We start from the raw sequence: 9,330 nt of genomic DNA, 5'->3' as shown, positions 1-9,330 counted from the left end.
CTGAGGGTCCCCTGTTCCCAACTCCACTTGTGCTTACACAGGAGGATGGAAGCCCGGCACACACACACTCCACCTGCCCCCTTCTCAACTCTTCACGATTCCCAGCTGCATCTCAGTGCACAGGAATTTGAGAACCACAGCCTCTGTCCCAGCCCCTGCCATTTCTTACCTGGAAAAACATGGACTGGGACCTCTATCTTAGGCTGAGGTTTTTTTGTTTGTCTGTTTTGTTCTGGCTTTGTTGTTGTTGAGGTTTCAGAGCTGAGGACTGAACCCAGGGCCTTGGGCTTACTCAAGCGCTCTACCACTGAGCTAAATCCCCAACCCTTAGGCTGAGTTTTGCCTCCCCTTAATGGTGTGTAGGCGTCCCACAAGCCCAGTGGCAAGAAAGGAATGTAGCCTAGCATCCTTGTGTTTTGCCGCCTCCCCAGTGTTCTGACACCCCAGTGTTCTGACACCCCAGTGTTCCGACACCCCAGTGTTCCGACACCCTAGAAGAGAAGCAAAATGCAGAACCACAACGACCCTTTAATAGACTTGTTGTGGTGACTCCCAGCCATAAAATTTTTATTGATATTTCTTTTTTATCTAAAAATATTTTTGAAGATTTATTTCTTTTTGTGTGTATGAGCACTCTATCTGCATGTACAACTGCATTCCAAAAGAGGGCATCAGATCACATTACAGAGGGTTGTGAGCCACCATGTGGTTGCTGGGAATTGAACTCCAGACCTCCGGAAGATTATCCAACGGCCTTAACCACTAAGCCATCTCTCTAGCCCCTACTGATACTTAACTATAATTTTGCTAGCTATGAATCTTAATATAAAGATGTATGTTTTGGGGGGCTGGAGAGATGGCTCAGTGGTTAAGAGCACTTGACTGTTCTCCCAGAGGTCCTGAGTTCAATTCCCAGAAACCACATGGTGGCTTACAACCATCTATAATGAGATGTGGTGCCCTCTTCTGGTGTGTCTGAAGAGAACTACAATGTACTCACATATATAAAATAAATAGATTTAAAAAAAAAAAAAAAAAAGATGTGTGTTTTCCAAAGGTCTTAGATGACTCTTGTGAAAGGGTTGCCCAACTCCTTGACTCCCCAAAAAAGTCGAGACCCACAGGTTGAGAACCACTGGTCTAGAAGGAAAGTTCTGGGTGCAGTCATTTGTTTTGAGCTATACCCAGACAGAAACAGATTTTACTCCAAAGTCTTAGGAAAAACTGGGCCTCCTGTATCCTGTGACACTTGTGCGTAACAGAGGAGAAGAGATTGTGCAAATAGAAGCTACCTTCTCAGAAGTGCTGAGAACCCACCTAATAGTACCAACCCACAAGACTGCTGTTTCAGAGTGCTCTGCACTATGGTATCATTCCTTGATGAGTTATATTTGACTGATCCCGTCCAGGGGAGGAGGGGCACTAGAGAACCAGTTCAGAGTAGTATTAATATTTAAGAAATCCCGGTGTAGGGTTGCTTCCTGCCTCAATGGTTTATGGTCCTGAATAAAAGACACACACAGCTTTTATATTTTAATATGCCTTAAGCAGAACAGTAGCTGGGTGACTGTCACACCTCCATGCTGTTAGAATCTACATCCTGCCAGCAATGCTGAGTGATTACTTACTAATATCTATGTTTCATCTTGGCTGCTGTCAACCTAATTGAGCAGCCCTCTGGGCTGCGTTGTCTTGGTCCCTTCACGTGGTGGCTCTGCTTCTCTCTCCTGCACATACCTCAAGCTTGGCACCCTCCTTCCTTTCTCTTCCTTGGGATCCCAAGCCCGGGAACCCTAAAACCCTGTCTCTTTCTCTTCTCCCCAGCTATTGGCTGCTGGCATCTTTATTTAACCAATCAGAATTAACTGGGGTTAGGTTCCCAGAAGCTACAAGCAAACCCTCTCATGCAGACAGTTTTGGGGGGACACAATTAGCATTAGAATATAAGCAGCTACAGTTCAGGGTCTTGTACTTGGAAAGGGTCAACTATCCTGTCCTAAAAGGTTATTCAAACACAAAACTGGGGTTGGAGAGATGGCTCAGTGGTTAAGAGCACTGACTACTCTTACAGTGGGGCTCAATTTCTAGATCACAACTGTCTGTAACTCTAGTTACAGGGGACCTGACACCCTCACACAGACTTGTGGGGACCATGAAATTTCCCAACCAATAAAACAACAACAACAACAAAGCTCCAGAGGGAGATCATGTCTAATCTATCCTCAGAAAACTCTACTAAGATATGCAAATGAGTCAAATCATCTCTAGGTCACTGGACCCAAGTTTTCAGTTCATTTATCTGTTTCTCTCTCTTTTTAAAGTGTGCTGAAGCTTGCTGGAGCAGAACTGATCCAATTTGGTCTTTTGGTCTTTAGGGTATCCCAGGCTTCCAGAGTGACTGGTTTTCATTGCTGTTCTTCTCACATGTATGTTCAGCAAACCAATCAGATTTGGACAAAGCAGAGGATGGGAAGTGTGATGTTAAGTAAAATAGGACCAGAGTCGGGATAGTAGGAAGAGAAGGGGTGAGCTGGAGCAAGAGACATAACAAACAGACCAAGGAGGTAGAAGCTAACCAGCACACAGGCAGTGGTGATGGAGTGGCCAGATCTAACCTTGGTCCCAAGCACTCGGCTTCTCTAACTCCTTTAACTCCTGCACTGCTCCCCAGGACTGAACTGGATTCCAGCCTGCTTCCCTGCCATCCAGCTACTCCATAGAGGAGGCAGCCCTGGTCTTACACTGGATTCTGAAGCAGAGTCCTATCTTGAACGAGTATGCCTCCAGAGGGTAAGTGAGGCCGTTCTGGCCTGTCCATTTACCTGTGGTAACAGGGCACCAGCAGGCACTGTCTCCTGCTGCTATGTGCCAGATGCAGAATGAATCATTCCCAGTTGTTTCCATATACAACGTGAGTGAGCCAAGTCTCCACCCTTCACTTGGCTGACAACCAAACTGTGGTGTGGATCTGTGAATCTGTATTGTATGGACTATTAGCAGAAAATGTGAGCCAGGCAGTGAGCTGGGCAGTGGTGGCCCACGTCTTTAATCCCAGCACTTGGGAGGCAGAGGCAGGAGGATTTCTGAGTTTGGGGCTAGCCTGGTCTACAGAGTGAGTTCCAGGACAGCCAGGGCTACACAGAAAAAAATCTATCTCAAAAAACAAAACAAAACAAAACAAAAGTGAAATCTTTTCTGTTAGCATTGAGATTTGATTTATAGAAAATTTTTCCTAGTACAGCTTTTATTTGAAATTTATTACAGTTGTTAAACTATAGATTCTCATTGCTGTTTACTTCACTTATAACAACTTCTGAGCTCACCCACTAACGTTCTGCTTTATCATAAAGACCAAAGTGAAAATGAGAAGCCAGCCAATCATTTGTAGTGCTTGTGGCTAACAATTTTTATTAGGTATGATTTCATTAATTTAATTAAATAAATATTTTTTTTTTGAGACAGGGTTCATCTGTGTAACAGCCCTAGCTGTCCCAGAACTCAATTTGTAGATCAGGCTGGCCTTGAACTTATAGAGATCTGCCTGCTTCTGTTTCCTGAATGCTGCGATCATAGGTGTGCACTACCATGCCTGGCTGATTCTTTTCTTGTGGCTAATTATAAGTGTTCTACAGTGTTTTATCAGCATAGGGACCTAATGAAAGAGTTGGTGTTGAAGAGATATCTCAGTGGATGGATGCTCTTTCAGAGGACCATCTGGCTTTGGTTCCTGGGACCCAAAAAGTGGCTCAAAAGCACTTATAATCCCAGTTCCAGGGGATCTAATGCCTTCTTCTGGCACCAGGGGAGCAACATGCATGCATGCATGCATGTGGTATATGCAGACAAACAACCATACACAGAAAAAAAAAATAAATGTAAGGCAGGGGAAGCATTAGCTAGATGTGGTAGCATATACTGTTGACTCTAGCATGTAACAGGCAGAAGCAGGAAAATTCCTCTGAGTTCAAGGCCAGCCTGGTCTACATAGTGAGCTCTAGGTTACCAAGGCTAAAAAGACCTCAAAAACAAACAAACACACTGGGTGTTGTGGCACACACCTTTTATCCTAGCACTCCAGAGGCAGATGTGGGCAGAGTTTGAGACCAGGCCAGTCTACATAGTGAGTTCTAAAATAGTCAGAGCTCTGTGAGACCCAAAAATGAGCTCACCAATGAAAGTCTTTGTTGTCCCGAACCTTAATGGCTAACCCTTTCTCACACTTGAATTTCTCTAATCTTAGTTTTGTATTCAAGTCCTAGAGACTCAGTGAGCTTTTTCTGGCTTCCTTATTGCATAGTAGATGATCAACTGCTTACAAGAGTGTGCATAGCTGGTGTTCAGTGTTTGTTAGGGTGAAGAATGGGAGGGCCCTGCAGAATGAGTTAGAGCCATGTCATGCGTTGCCTGTTGGCTAGGCTGCTCACTGGCATACCCTGGTTCTACCCACCCATGTATTTCAAATACTGAGGAATCCCACACACCAGCTTCCCTCTGAGTCTCACGGAGTCCTTGCACTGGGGAGGGAAGCAACACTTTGTCACTGTCTTCCTCAGCAGTCCAGGCATTTGTTTCTCGGTCAGCTAGCATTTCTGATCAAGTTAGCGTTTGTCTCTGGCCCCAGGGTCAGGCCCATTACATAAAGGCTCAAGCTATTGAAAGGAATGGAGATGAGAAGGCTGGAAAATTCCTCACTCTTTGTTCTTCTGAAGGGTGACAGGATAATTAGTCCAAATGAGACACAGCCTCTCCCAGCTATATTTAGTCTAATTGCAAAGTTTTTTCCCCAGAGGAGTCTTGGATTCCTCCCTGGTAGACAGTGGAACCGGGGAACAACGCAGAGGAGTCTGGCTGGCCACAGCAGGCCATGCTCAGAAGGGAAGTATCTTGGGACAGCTCAGGAAATGGGCTCCAGTTCCCACTATATTCCTGAGTAGCTGATGTCTGTTGGAGGCCTTCTTGCTGTGTCCTCACAAGGTAGGAGGATGGCAGGGCTTCCCAGCGTGATTTCAAATTCATTATATAACATCAAAGGCATGTGGACACATCTTTTGTATTTATAATTTCTTAGAGAATTTTAAATCTTAGAAATTTGTCAAGTTTATAGTGGTGAACATATTTTTTTTGTTGTTATCATTTTGTTTTGATTTAAAAGCTAGAATTTTGCCGGGCAGAGGTGGCACATGCCTTTAATCCCAGCACTTGGGAGGCAGAGGCAGGCGCATTTCTGAGTTCAAGGCCAGCCTGGTCTACAGAGTGAATTCCAGGACAGCTAGGGCTATACAGAGAAACCCTGTCTCGAACTCCCCCCCACCCCCCCCCCCCAAAAAAATCTCAGATTTCATCCTTGCCAACAAACGATACCTACTGTGTTAATTGACAGGCTCATTTCTTTTCTTTCTAGAAATCCCCAAATCTAAAACTATATTTCTTTATTGTCCTAAGCGGTGTTATATGGTGAAAGCCTAGCTTATTTCATAGTTCAGCTACATACCATAAATCATTTTTGCCAAAGTAACTACTATGTCTTTCACTCAACAAACAAAATGAGACAAATGAAACTGTTTCAAGAATAAACTCATTTTGTTAGACATACTAGAATGACAGGTATTCAGAGCCATAAAAAAGTTAAAAGCATGTATTTTCTAATAAATCACTTTTAAAGATAGTATTTTAATAATGGATGTCTGTGTGTGGGTGTATGCATTTGTATTCAAGGGCTCTTAGAGTCCAGAGGTTTCCAAACCCTCTGGAGCTTGACTTAGAAGTAGTTGTGAGTCTCTAGATGCTGGGACTAGAACCCAGGTTCTTTAGAAGAGTAGTGTGCCCGCTCAACTAGTGAGCCATCTTTTTTAGCCTTTTCAACTTCAGTCTGTGTCTATCTTTCTTTCCTTCCTCCTTTCTCTTTCTCTCTCTTTGAGACAGAGTCTCACTTTGTAGCTCTGATTAAAAGAAGCAATGCGTTCTGCGTGCTCCCAGCAGGCAAGAGCTTTGTGAGCCTGATCTGGGACTGTGGAGACCTAGCACAAGCATCCAAAAGTCTGTTCGAAGAAGCCACTACGACTGTCGAGCGAGCTCAGCAACACAGAGGAAGCAAAATTCAGTACAAAAAATAAACCAAATATTTGTATCCTTGTATCCACCAATTCAGTTAAAATGAATTTTTTCCTAAGATGCCCTTTGCTTTCTGAGTGCTTGGGTTAAAGGCGTTCATCACCACTGTCTAGTTTAATTTCAGCTTTAAAGCTCATCATTGATCAGGTATAACCTCAGCAGAGGCAAGGTACCATCATGAGTCCAGACCAGCCAGGGCGCACAAGGAGATCCTGTTTCCGAGTTAAAACCATAGGGCCAACAGCATAACAACCTCAGTTCTGCCCCCACCAAACACAGAGTAGAAAGAGACCCACCTCCTAACAGCTTTCATCTACAGGACCACAGCACGTGTGTGCATGCATGCCCACCCCCCCAACACCAAAATAACAATAATTTTTAAAATAATGATTTCTAGCCAGGTGGTGGTGCATGCTTTTAATCCCAGAAGAGGTAGAGGCAGGTGGATCTCTGAGTTCAAAGCTAGCCTGGTCTATAGATCTAGTTCCAGAACAGCCAGGTTTATACAAAGAAACACTGTCTTGAAAAAGGGATGAAAGAGAGAAAGAAGGAAAGAAAGAAAGAAAGAACAAAGAAACAAAGAAAGAAAGAAAAGAAAAGAGAAGAAATAAATTAAGTCAGTTGTAGAGGTGCATACCTTTAATACCAGCACTTGGGAGGCAGAGGCCAGTGGATCTCAGTGAAGAGAGTCTGGTCTACAGAGTTCTAGAAAAGCCATAGCTATATATTTGTAATATACAGTGTTAACTTATATTTGCAATATCATTTAGGACTGATTTTTACTTATAGTGTCATTTAGGGTAAATCTGACAAAAGATTACCAGTGCTAAAACAGAAGAATCATACATAAGAGAGATGATCAAGCAATATTATGCTGTCAACTCCCCCCAATTAATGCATTCCTTAAATATAATCGCAATTTGGGATTACATTTGTAGTCTGTAGAGAGAATCTCTTATGAGCTGTGTGGAAACATCACCTGTCAATAAAAGGCTGATGGCCTGTTACCTGAGGCAGGAAATAGGAGGTGGGACATCCAGCCGAGAAAGATAGGATTCTGGGAAAGAGTCAAGAATAGGGCATTAGCCATTGGGATTCTGAGGCAATGGACATGTGAAACTGAGGCAAGATAATCAGCAATGTGGCACAGAGAAAAGAATGAATGGGTTACGAGCTAGTAGGGGAACAAGCCAAAGCTTATGACTTAGGTATTTATTCATAAATAATTAAGTCTCAGAGATGTTATCAGGAACTGGGTGTGGGTGAAAACGCCAAGCCTATAGTAATCCCAGACTTTGAAGGCTGAGTCAGGAGGACTACCATGTTTGGGACTATTTGGCTACATAGTAAATTCTAGACTATAGAGTGAGACCTTGTTTCAAAATAAGTAAATAAATCAAGTTCCAATAAAAACCCATTTTTGTAGAATGCAGTCATCTGGTACTCCAATTCATATAGAAATAAAGGCTCTAATAAAACTTACCCAATTTTACAAATAGAAAGTAAAGTTGAAAGATTAATAATATTACCAGACTTCAAGATTTATAAGGTAGCAGTAATTAAGGCAATGTTATAATATTCAACAACATACAACTATGTCAACAGAATAAAATGGGGTCCAAAACACAAGCTCATCCACAGATTACAAGACTGGCTCGCAAACGAGGTACAAAAATCATTTTGTGGAAAAATTAGTCTTTTAAAATCCTCTAGGGCAACAGGCAGATTGCTAGCTGCCATCCTAGCTCCAGGTCCACTGAGACAAGAGAAACTGTCAGCAGGACACTCAACTTCTTCCTCTGGCCTCTACATGCACATACAAGGAGCACACACATGTTCATATATGTCACACAGGTATCACACACACACACACAGACACACACACACACACACACACACACACACACACACATCAGTAATGATCACTTAGGGGTCATGTCCAAACCTGCTGTATTAGTTGTTTTTCTTGTTGCTATGATCAAGCATCCTGACAAAAGCAACCTAGGAGGGAAAGGAAGTTACAGCAGCAGAAGGTTGCAGGACTTGGTCACATCACATCTGTGATTAGGAATAGAACAGACAATGAAGGAAGCAACAGTCAGCCCAGGGAATGGTGGCACCCACATTCAAGGTGAGGCTTCCCACAACTCAATTTTTTGGGGGCAGGGGTTGAGACAGGGTTTCTCTGTGTAGCCCAGGCTGTCCTGGAACTCACTCTGTAGACCAGGCTGGCCTTGAACTCAGAAATCCGCCTGCCTCTGCCTCCCATGTGTTAGGATTAAAGGCGTGGGCCACCACCGCCCAGGTCAACTCAGTTTTAAAAAATCCACCATAGGCATGTACACAGACCAACATAACCAAGATAGTTCCTGGCTGAGATTCTACTCCTGGTTAATGGTATATCATGGCAACTTGGCAATCAAAACTATTGTACCACCATATCACATTTTTTTTTTTATATTTCTCAGAAGTACTGAACCCATTAAACACAACTTCCATTTTCTTCTATCCTCTCACTCCGGGATGTGATTCTATTCTTGGAGTTTCATATTCCTGGAACCATGCAGTAATTGTCTATTTTTGCGTCTGGCTTGTTTACTGGGCATGTCTTCAAGGTTCAACATGTTGCCAAGTATATATCTTTTCTTTCTTTTTATTTTTATTTTTATTTTTATTTTTTATTTTTTTTGGTTTTTCGAGACAGGGTCTCTCTGTATAGCCTTGGCTGTCCTGGAACTCACTCAGTAGACCAGGCTGGCCTTGAACTCAGAAATCTGCCTGCCACTGCCTCCCAAGTGCTGAGATTAAAGGCATGCGCCACCACTGCCCGGTGATAAGGCTGAATAATGTTCTACTGTACCTATATAATAACACCTTTTTCCCAGTTGTTGGTGAACATTTGGGTTGCTTCTGTTAAGGCTATTAAAATATCACAGACATTGGTATACAAATGTTTGAACATGACTGTTTCAACAATAAAAATGAGTATCTTCTCTGCTTATATACCCAGAATCGTAATTGCTTGGTTCCTATGGTAATTCCCATACTGTTAATACAGCTGGAATGTGAAATGTGCCCTTCTGGCTCATGTGTCCAACTGGTAGGTACTATCTGGTAAGGTGTATAAAAGTAGGTTGGGCCTAGTTGGAAGAAATAGTTCACACAGGTCATGTGTTGGAATGACATATTTTGTCCCCCACATTCTATCCCTTTCTCTGT

The sequence above is a fragment of the Arvicanthis niloticus genome, chromosome 11, assembly GCF_011762505.2.
Source record: "Arvicanthis niloticus isolate mArvNil1 chromosome 11, mArvNil1.pat.X, whole genome shotgun sequence".
Lineage (NCBI taxonomy): Eukaryota > Metazoa > Chordata > Mammalia > Rodentia > Muridae > Arvicanthis > Arvicanthis niloticus.
Note: the sequence above shows the minus strand (reverse complement) of the source record.